This window comes from Urocitellus parryii, chromosome 11 (assembly GCF_045843805.1).
Source record: "Urocitellus parryii isolate mUroPar1 chromosome 11, mUroPar1.hap1, whole genome shotgun sequence".
Classification (NCBI taxonomy): Eukaryota; Metazoa; Chordata; class Mammalia; order Rodentia; family Sciuridae; genus Urocitellus; species Urocitellus parryii.
The window spans coordinates 71,837,706-71,849,712 of record NC_135541.1 but is presented as its reverse complement, the minus strand read 5'-3'; positions in this window follow the sequence as shown (position 1 = coordinate 71,849,712).

The following is a 12,007-nucleotide window of genomic DNA, read 5'->3' as shown; positions in this document are numbered from 1 at the left end:
GAAATTAATGTTAAAATCACTAATATTAAATTTCTCTTTTTAGAAGGGGTTACCAGGGTTTGAATTCAGGGGCACTCAATCAGTGAGACATATTCCCAGCCCTATTTTGTATTTTTATTTAGAGACAGGGTCTATCTCACTGAGTTGCTTAGTGCCTCACTTTTGCTGAGGCTGGCTCTGAATTCAGGGTCCTCCGGCCTCAGCCTCCTGAGCCACTGGGATTACAGGCATGCACCATCCACTTGGTTCCTTTTTTTAAGATGATCCGGCCATCTAGTGGTAAGGAGACCTACCAATGACATTTGACAGTATAAATTCCCTATGGACTACCTATGATGGATGATAAATGAAGGTCAGAGTTCTTTTGAGTAGATCACCTACTTTTTACAACAAAGAACTATCATGTAAAGATATCACCTTAGCTATAGACAGTATTTTGTAAAAGCATGTTTTTTTTTTTGCCTAATGTAGAGAAAGGGAGAACTTCAGCACAAATACACACACAAAAACACATACACAAAATGACTGAGTTGATAGTAAAAGAAAATTAAATAACTATTTTATATTCAAGAGTTTATTTCATATGGTTGAGTTTCTTTGATCAAACTGAATGTTGGAGTGCTCAGTTTTCTTCCTAATGGCTGTTTTAGTCCAAACAGACTTTTAACTTGAATTATTTACACATATCAACTAAAAAGTGAAATTCCAAATAATTAAGGCTTACAAATAATCAAGGCTTATTAATTGACTTTGTGAAAATCATTGTTATATACTGTGGACTCTATTCTGGAAATAGAAATGCAAATCATTCATCTAGGAATTTGAACTCACTGGTATATAAACATGAAGTGGTTTTATTTTTCTTCAATCATTGCTCTCTCAGCAGAATCTTAAGCAGATCCATAACTTTCTTGTCTCCTTCAGTTAGCAAACAATGTAATTGATTTAGAACTCTAATCTCATCTTTTTTCCTTCCTCTATCCTGGCTTGACTATGGCTCAAGAGCTAGAAAAGAAGAGCTAATTATTATTATTATTATTATTATTATATTTATTATTATTATCATTATTTTGTCTCATTGCTTTTCTCTCCCTCTCACTCTTCAAGTTCTCTGAAGCTTGAAGACAGGGAGGAGAAATGAAAGAGAAAAGGCATCAGTCTTTTTACTTAGTTGAGCCTATTATTGAAATTGTGGTAAATGTTAACCAGGCATTCGTACTCTCTCTGTGTCAGTTAACCAACTGCTAGTTTTTGTGGGGACATTTACATGGTTCTCTAGAGGAACCACTTCCTTGACACCCTTATGTGTGGCGCACTCCATTGCCTCTTGGTGCTGGGGTCATGTCAACCAGTAGAAGGCCCATCTAGCAGGACACCAACAGGGCTTAAGTCCTACTCTCTTGATATTTGACCCATGGGAAACGATGTTTTTGCTGTGCAAAAACAATCACTTCTCTCTGCTTCTATCCAGTTACCTTCTCCTTGCTTGTGCAGTTGCAGAACCGGTTATTAAGATATGTGCCTAGGAAGATGCCCACCTAGGGAATGAAATTTCAGTCTATCTGTATTATGTACTCATCAATCTCTCTATTTTTTTTTTCTTGATGCACCATTCATGCACCGTTCAGGGCAGGGGATACCCCATGAGAGGTTTCTAGATCATGGAACAGGAAGTGAGAATCCAGATGGAGTCTAAAAGAATCTCTGAGTTGATTGCTGAGAGTCCAAGGAGACCAAGTCAGCGGAAGTTCACTGGAAAGAGTTTCAGAGAGGAGAGAGATACAAAGACAGAAAGAACTCCAGAAATCGGCAGTCCTCTCAAGTGCTCAGCCGAGTACTAATAAGCACATCACATAAGGAACGATTCTTGCCTTTAGATGGGGAACAAGTGCTTTTTCCCAGGGAAGAACTACACAAACAGATTAGAAATATCAGGGCCAGGAATAATGCTGGTTTCTTAGCAGCCAAACAGGAAAATCTCAAAGTTCATCAGGAAATGGGTAAAGTGAATAAAAGTTTCTTGCCTCAATAGTGGGGAAGAATTAGCTCTAGACTGAGCCCTTCTCTACTACCATCTAACAATTTTATAGCAGAACACAAAAGGATCAAACTGTTATCAAGTGAATTAACTCCATCAGAGAATAAAGTCCAACAATGCTTACAGAAATACAAAAACATCTAGCACCTAACAAGTTAAAGTTCATGCATGTGACTTCAAATAAAAAATTATACAGAGAAACTATACAGAGAAACAGAAAAATACAACCTATAATGGGAATAAAATTAATCAACTGACAAAGACTGTACCGACACGGCATCAGAATAGCAGATAAGGACACTAAAATAGATATTATAACAGTGTTCTGTACCATCAAAAAGTGAAATAGAGGGCTGGGGATGTGGCTCAAGCGGTAGCACGCTCACCTGGCATGCGTGCGGCCCAGGTTGGATCCTCAGCACCACATACAAACAAAGATGTTGTGTCCACCAAAAACTAAAAAATAAATATTAAAAAAAATTCTCTCTCTCTCTCTCTAAAAAAAGTGAAATAGAGACATTGAAGACATTAACAAGACACAAGTTTAACTTTCAGAGATAAAACATTAATATTTAATACAAAAATATTTGAGATATACTGGTAGAATTAATAGTGCATTAAACACTACTGTGGCACATACCTGTAATCCCAGTTACTCAGGAGGCTGAGACAATGGGGTTGTAAATTCAAGGCAGCCTGAACAACATAGGGAGATTCTGTTCCAAAATAAAAAGGGCTAGGAATATACCTCAGTGGTAGAGTGCCCCTGGGTTCAATCTCCAGTTCCAAAAAATAGTTACAAAAAAAATTTAGTTAATTCAAAGATAGTAATAGAAACAAGCTAAAATCAGACAATGGAAAAAAATTTTTGAAAGAGAAACAAGCAGCCAAATACATATAATAAAAGGAGGTGGGGGAGAAAGAGGAGAAAGAAGGAAAAGGAGGTAAAAGTACTTGAGGAAATAAAAGCCAAAAAGAGTTTAAACTTGATGAAAAATATAAGCCTACAGAGTCAGAACTCAATGATACCAAAGCACAAGAAAAATAAAGAAACTTACACTGTTTAATTCTAGTGATGAAGAGAAAAATAATTAAGGCAGCCAGAAGAAAGAAAAGCCACCATATGTACAGAGGAACAAAGATTAGAATGATACCATTTTTTCCACTGGAAACAATGCAAATGAGGATGGTGTAGCAACATATTTAAAGTACTAAAGTGGGCATCAGCTTAAATCCCATATCCAGTCTATGCTGGGTATGGACTTTTAAAAATTGAAGGTAGATAAATACTTTATAACATACGCAAGGGCTGAAAGAAGTCATCACCAACAGACCTTCACTGTAAGAAATGCTAAATAAAGTCTTTCAGAAAGACGGAAGGAAAATTATTCTACACTGGAAACACGATCTACACTAAGTAATGATGAACTACAGAAATGGTATCTACATGGGTAACTTTTTTTCACTTATTATTTATTTCTCTATAAAAGATAATTGACTATTTATACAAAAATAATAAGCATGTATTATGGGGATTATAAGATAGATAAAAGTAAAATGATCACTGAACAAACACAATGGCTGTGAGAGAAGAGATGGAAAAATAGTACTATAAGTTTCCTATATTTGATTTTTTTGTCAGTCATAATATTCCTTTATTATACTTTAATGTCCATGCAATTGTTAGTGATAGTATCTTTTTCATTTTTTAATTAGTTCTAATCAGTTATTACATGAAGTTTCTTATATTTGAGTTGGCAAAATATCACCTGAAGGTAGATCATGACATAACGATATGTTAACAATATACATTCTAAACTTTGAAGGAATTCCTAAAATTATAATAATACCAAATGTTCAATTAATAAAATAAGGCAGAAAAGAGGAAAAAGGGAACAACAAATATATGAAAAAATTTTAAAAAATCAATCATTAACTAATTATTAATCATACTAATCATTATATTTTATAATTTCTTAGTTGTATATAAGATTTTAAAATCTTAAATAATGCAGTTAATATAAGTTGTATCTTTTGTAAGTATAATTAGGATTGAATTAAGCCATCCTAATTCCAGAAGAAACCTAGAGGAGATTTTAGGGCAATAATGGGCTGGGCTGATGTTAGCCAAGGAGCTCAGAGAAAAACGGATAAAATCTGTTGCCTCATTACATTCTTTAGAAAATAACAGTTCTACCATCTTCTTCATAGCATGAAAAACTAAATTTAGTATAGGTAAGTACAAAAAAACATATTTTTGTAAATACATTAAAATTTATATTTTTGTTTTCTCCTCTGACAGTTCATAATAATGACATCAACAATGTTCATTAGTAAGTTTTCATATTGTAAGTTACTATGCCAGGCTCTATATGCAAAATCTTATTTCTTCAACACTTTTGAGGTTGTTATCATCTGTTCCATTTAATAAGTGAGGAAACTGGGGTATAGAGAAGTTCAGTGACTCATCCAGGTACATTTGGCTTTAATGTGGAGCTCCAGGGCTGGGGACATAACTCAGTGGTACAGAGCTTGCCTAACACATACAAGGCCCTGGGTTCAATCCCCAGTACTGCACACAATGTAGGTCTCCAACACAGGTTTGGGTAATGCCAAAGATCCTGCTCCTAGCCAAACCCTATGCTTCTCTCCATAACTTTTCTTCAAATAATAAGCACAATGATGACTTTGAAAGTCCAATTTTCAGAAAATAATAAATTAAAAAATCAGATACTCATTCTAAGCCTGTGAGTTAATAATTGGCATAATAATAATATTGTAGGTAAGAGAAAGAAGAATCTCCTAATGGTCTCAAAAGAAAGTAATTAGTATGACTCCTTAAGCATTTACTATGAGCAAATCTTGGAAAACACTATTACAAATTATACTTTTTTCCATACTATAAATTGGTCCTCTTAACTTCTCTTTGTAAGAAACCAAAATCTATGAACTTTTCAGTCACAAAGGTCATGGATTTTAAAAGATCTTCTATTGTACTATTTAAGTCAGAAGTAAACTATGAGATTTCTACTTGTTTTTCATTTACTTCCAATAAGAAAAAAGTTTGGAGATTTATAAGAAAATTATTTTAAACCCTAAGATAGAACAAAGAAGCACACTGAGCAAAAATCTAAATCCAAGAGCTTGTCAGAAGTGTACAGAAATCTCAGCAGGCAAATATGAAATGTTTTTGCCATACCCAGCAGACCATGCACTGAAACCCTGAGACATAAAGCAACCCATCAAAGCAGTAATCATCTAGAGAGAGGAAAATAACAGGTTTATCACTTAAGGCATTGGGCTTAAAATATTAAAGATGAGGCAATACTTTAGAAAGGACTCTGTGGCTATTGTTAAAACAGATTTTGCTTGAGGATTGTGGTTTAGTGTGTCAAAGTAACTAGTTCCCTAAAGCTGTTTTAGCCTATCCCAGTCTTCTCCTGATCTAGGAGCACTTTGATTAAAGGGCTACAGACACACAGAAAACCTGGACCCTGTTTATTCCTTTGCACCCTTGAAGTTCTATTTCCAGTATCATCCTATTATACTATTGCTAGGGAAAAATGAAAAAAGAAAAGAAAAATGCTGTAGCATTAAAGATGCCACTTTGTTTTTAATTTCAAATTGAATCAATTGGACAAGTAGTATCATTGATTTCTTTATTTTACTAAACAATGATAGTAATGTACCAACACATCATTATGAAACGTGTGGTTGATTGGAAGACTCCAAGGAATTCCCCACCCATGAATAATCCTTAAAAGTATGGGAAGGGAGACAGACAGGCTGGAATCTTGTCCCTGTTAACTGCTTCTGTCCTTGCTTTAGGCAGAATCACTCTATTTACTGATTGCTTTGGACTTTGGACTTTTATACAAGATTAAATTTTTTTCCCTCTAGCATTGGGGTATTTTTGTTATTCTTCATCTATATAACTCGTTGGTATACAGGCCTATGTTTGTTAAATTATAAATTCAGCAACAAGATAAATACCCACATTAACAACCTAAACCAACCATGGCCAAGCCAATTCAATCAAAAACAGTTGAGATTCTGTTTAAAAACAATCATGGCAGGATAATTCACAACATCTCTAGTTATCATCACTAATGTAAGAAGAAAAAGGGAAAGGAAGAAAAAGAGGTGGAAATAAAATAGGTGAATGAGAGGAGGAGAAAAGTCCTTAAAGGAACCTTGAAAATAATGACCTTTCTTATGAAAACATTTTCCTTATCTTGTCAAGATTTGAGCAGATGGGGACAGTGGAATGTCTGTCTGGGGAGCTCCAACCACTCACTCCAACCACAAGACAAGGTCTCACTGAGTTGCTTAGCTCCTTGCTGTTGCTAAGGCTGGCTTTGAACTCAAACATCAACATCTTAAATGAAGACAGATGTTTATTTCTTTATTTCTTCTTGTGTAACAGTTTGGTGGTTGGTCGTACAGGGACACAGGGGCAGTTTTACTCCAAGAGGCTATTCAGGCACCTAGATTTTTTTCTATCCTGTTGCCACAAGGTATTTCTTATTGCCCCAAGTGATTCAACACTACAAAGGGGATATAAAACCAGTGAAGAGAATAATCCTTCCCCTTAAGGGTAGACCAAGAGGTGCATACTTTCTTCTGTTCAAATACCACCGACCAGAGGATAGTCAGATGGCTGTATCTAGATGTAAGAGAGTGGGAAGTAGAGATTTTATTCTGAGCAACTAAAATTCAGAATTTTCATAACTGAAGAAAGAAGGAGAGAATAGATTCTGCATAGCAACTCATAGCACATGGCCTTAATTTTGTGTTTCTAAAATTAATAACCAAAATATTTCCACTTCATATTAATGAAGTTCTCTGGATACTTTCTGAAACTTTTTATATTTATTTTGTGAATATTCAGCAGATTTTAGACTGTTATAATTTTTAGGGAAAAGGGGGAAAGGACTTGGCTGTTGTCCATGTCTTAGCCAGAGCCAAATTTATAAGAGGGATGCAATGTGGGTACCATGGTGGCACTAAGTAAATTTAAGTGGTTGGAGCTCCCCAGACATTCCACTGTCCCCATCTGCTCAAATCTTGACAAGAGAAGGAAAATGTTTTCATAAGAAAAGCCATTATTTTCAAGGTTCCTTTATGGACTTTTCTCCTCCTCTCATTCACCTCTTTTATATCCTCCTATTTTTCTTCCTCTTTCTTTTTCCATTAGTGATTTTCACTAGAGATATTGTGAATTATCTTGCCATGATTATTTTTAAACAGAATCTCAACTGCTTTTTATTGAATTGGCTTGGACATGGTTGGTTTAGTCTAGGCAAGTGCTTTACCATTGAACGATAAGTCCACCCAGTGATTAGTTTAGTCCAAATATGAACAAGAGTCCATGTTTTTTTTTTTTTCTCTTTTGGTGGTGGGGTACCTGGGATTGAACTCAGGGGCACTCAACCACTGAGCAATATACCCAGTCCTATTTTGTATTTTATTTAGAGACAGAGTCTCACTTAGTTGCTTAGCACCTCACTGTTGCTAAGGCTGGCTTTGAACTCAAGATCCTCCTGCTTCAGCCTCCCAAACCCCTGGGATTACAGGCATGCACCACCATGCCCTGATCTGTATGAAATATTAATAAAAGACTTCCAATCTAAGCTTTAGATGGTGGTGGCAGCTGGAAGTTTACCCAAAGTGGGGTTCATACTGTAGCCATTCAGTCAATGAGAACAAGATAATTATTTTTATAGAAATAAAGTATCACTACCTCAAAGATAAGGGATAAATCTTCAAGTTAAAATACAGCAGAGTCAGAGGTCAAAGTTTTTTAATTGTGATTGATTATTCAGAACAGAACTTTCAGTTGAATATGTTCAATTGAATATGGTCTATCTGACTATCCTATCTATCTTTGATGATGTTAGAGGAAAAACCTGTGTTCCCAGAAGGAACTTTTGAAAGTTTCCATATAATATTACTTTTAAAATATTTATATATGCATATATCAATATTCAAATTGTAAAACAGAATATGTTCAACAGACTTGGATCCTACTTTCTAAGAATTGATGTCAAAATTGGCATTATAGCTCAAACTACCAAATTTCCTGCAGAGAATAGTAATAAACAGCAAAATAATTAGTCTGTCTAGCTTTAGTGACCAACTTTGAGTTTTTGTGGCCTGAAAAGTCATAATTTTTTGACACCATCCAGGCATTGTGGTGCACACCTACAATCCCAGTTCCTTGGGAAGCTGAGGCAAAAGAATTGCAAATTCAAGGCCAGCCTGGACAACTAACCAAGACCCTATCTCAAAATAAAACTTTAATTTCACTTTTTTTTTTGGTACCAGAAATTGAACCCAGGGGCACTTAACCACTAAATCACATCCCCAGACTTTTTTAAACATTGAGACAGAGTCTCACTAAATTGCTGAGGCTGACTTTGAACTTGTGATCTTCCTGCCTCAGCCTCTCAAGCTGCTGGGATTATAGTCTTGGCAGATGCTGACTCACAATAGGAAGCAGGTAGGAATGGAGGGGTGGAAGTTCACCAATTGGACAGTGGGGAATGGGAATGGGAAAGACAGAAGAATACATCAGACATAACTTTCCTATGTTAATATATAAATTCACAACCAGTGTAACTCCACATCATGTTCAACCACAAGAATTGTAATTTGTACTGCATGTATATATGCTATGTCAAAATATATTCTACTGTCATGTATAATTAAAAAGAACAAATAAAATATTTTAAAAAGAAAAAAATTAAAAATTCTTCATCTAGTTAATTAATAAGCTACATAACCATAGTCTATTTTGTTGACATAGTAATCTAAAAGAAAAGGAATTGAAACACACACACACACACACATCTTTTTTTTTTAATTTAGTTTTTTTTTATTGTTGGTTGTTCAAAACATTACATAGTTCTTGACATATCATATTTCACACATTGATTTAAGTGGGTTATGAACTCCCATTTTTACCCCGTATACAGATTGCAGAATCACATCAGTTACACTTCCATTGATTTACATATTGCCATACTAGTGTCTGTTGTATTCTGCTGCCTTTCCTATCCTCTACTATCCCCCCTCCCCTCCCCTCCCCTCCCCTCTTCTCTCTCTACCCCCTCTACTGTAATTCATTTCTCCCCCTTGTATTTTTTTCACTTTCCCCTCACTTCCTCTTGTATGTAATTTTGTATAACCCTGAGGGTCTCCTTCCATTTCCATGCAATTTCCCGTCTCTCTCCCTTTCCCTCCCACCTCTCATCCCTGTTTAATGTTAATCTTCTTCTCATGCTCTTCATCACTACTCTGTTCTTAGATACTCTGCTTATATCAAAGAAGACATTTGGCATTTGTTTTTTAGGGATTGGCTGGCTGCACTTAGCATAATCTGCTCTAATGCCATCCATTTCCCTCCAAATTCTATGATTTTGTCATTTTTTAATGCAGAGTAATACTCCATTGTGTATAAATGCCACATTTTTTTTATCCATTCATCTATTGAAGGGCATCCAGGTTGGTTCCACAGTCTTGCTATTGTGAATTGTGCTGCTATGAAAATTGATGTAGCAGTGTCCCTGTAGCATGCTCTTTTTAGGTCTTTAGGGAATAGACCCAGAAGGGGAATAGCTGGGTCAAATGGTGGTTCCATTCCCAGCTTTCCAAGAAATCTCCATACTGCTTTCCAAATTGGCTGCACCAATTTGCAGTCCCACCAGCAATGAACAAGTGTTCCCTTTTCCCCACATCCTCGCCAGCACTTGTTGTTGTTTGACTTCCTAATGGCTGCCAATCTTACAGGAGTGAGATGGTATCTCAGGGTGGTTTTGATTTGCATTTCTCTGACTGCTAGCGATGGTGAGCATTTTTTCATGTACTTGTTGATTGATTGTATGTCCTCCTCTGAGAAGTGTCTGTTCAGGTCCTTGGCCCATTTGTTGATTGGGTTATTTGTTATCTTTTTGTCTAATTTTTTGAGTTCTTCGTATACTCTGGATATTAGGGCTCTATCTGAAGTGTGAGGAGTAAAGATTTGTTCCCAGGATGTAGGCTCCCTGTTTATCTCTCTTATTGTTTCTTTTGCTGAGAAAAAACTTTTTAGTTTGAGTAAGTCCCATTTGTTGATTCTAGATGTTAACTCTTGTGCTATGGGTGTCCTGTTGAGGAATTTAGAGCCCGACCCCACAGTATGTAGATCATAGCCAACGTTTTCTTCTATCAGACACGATGTCTCTGATTTGATATCAAGCTCCTTGATCCATTTTGAGTTAACTTTTGTGCATGGCGAGAGATAGGGATTCAGATTCATTTTGATGCAGATGGATTTCCAGTTTTCCCAGCACCATTTGTTGAAGATGCTATCCTTCCTCCATTGCATGCTTTTAGCCCCTTTATCAAATATAAATAGTTGTAGTTCTGTGGATTGGTTTCTGTGTCCTCTATTCTGTACCATTGGTCCACCTGCCTGTTTTGGTACCAGTACCATGCTGTTTTTGTTACTATTGCTCTGTAGTATAGTTTGAAGTCTGGTATCGCTATACCACCTGATTCACACTTCCTGCTTAGCATTGTTTTTGCTATTCTGGGTCTTTTATTTTTCCATATGAATTTCATGATTGCTTTCTCTATTTCTACAAGAAATGCTGTTGGGATTTGGATTGGCATTGCATTAAACCTATAGAGAAGTTTTGGTAATATCGCCATTTTGATGATGTTAGTTCTGCCTATCCATGAACAGGGTATATTTTTCCATCTTCTAAGATCTTCTTCTATTTCTCTTTTTAGGGTTCTGTAGTTTTCATTGTATAAGTCTTTCACCTCTTTTGTTGGGTTGATTCCCAAGTATTTTATTATTTTTGAGGATATTGTGAATGGAATGTTTTTCCTCATTTCCATTTCAGAGGATTTGTCGCTGATATACAGGAATGCCTTTAATTTATGCGTGTTGATTTTATGTCCTGCCACTTTGCTAAATTCATTTATTAGCTCTAATAGTTTCTTTGTAGACCCTTTTGGGTCTGCTAGGTATAAAATCATGTCATCTGCAAATAGTGATAATTTAAGTTCTTCTTTTCTATTTTTATGCCTTTAATTTCTTTCATCTGTCTAATTGCTCTGGCCAGTGTTTTGAGAACTATGTTGAACAGAAGTGGTGAGAGAGGGCATCCCTGTCTTTTTCCAGATTTTAGAAGGAATGCCTTCAATTTTCCTCCATTCAGAATGATGCTAGCCTGAGGCTTAGCATAGATTGCTTTAACAATGTTGAGGTATGTTCCTGTTATCCCTAATTTTTCTAGAGTTTTGAACATAAAGGGATGCTGTACTTTGTCGAATGCTTTTTCTGCATCTATGGAGATGATCATATGGTTCTTATTTTTAAGTCTATTGATGTGGTGAATAACATTTACGTGTGATCAGCGGCCGGCTGCAGTTCACAGAGCCGGGTGGCGGGGCCCAGGCGGTCAATGTCCACTCCTACGTTCGCTGCAACGTGTGGGCTGCAGCCACCCAGCAGCGGCCTGTGGTGGATCAAGGAGCCGGGCCGGTGTGGGCCCAGGCAGGCCCGCCCGCTCCTAAGATTGCTGCTACGTGTGAGCAGCAGCCATTTGGTGGCGGCTGGCGAGGCTGTGCCCCTGCTCTGCGTTGCCGAGATTCAGTAGTCTGTGACAAGCAGACACCTCCAATTAAACTTACTAGTTCCCGGTAGGTCTCCTTTCAGTGGAATTTTGCTTGAAGTTTCTCAGCCTGACGCATGTGGGTGTATTAATGAGTCTCTCTGATCCCCTTACCACCGACGCATTGAATGTGCTGCCTCTTCGCCCGCGGCCATGTTGGGCTCCTGAATAACATTTATTGATTTCCGTATATTGAACCAGCCTTGCATCCCAGGGATGAATCCTACTTGATCATGATGCACAATTTTTTTGATATGTTTTTGAATCCAATTTGCCAGAATTTTATTGGGGATTTTTGCATCTA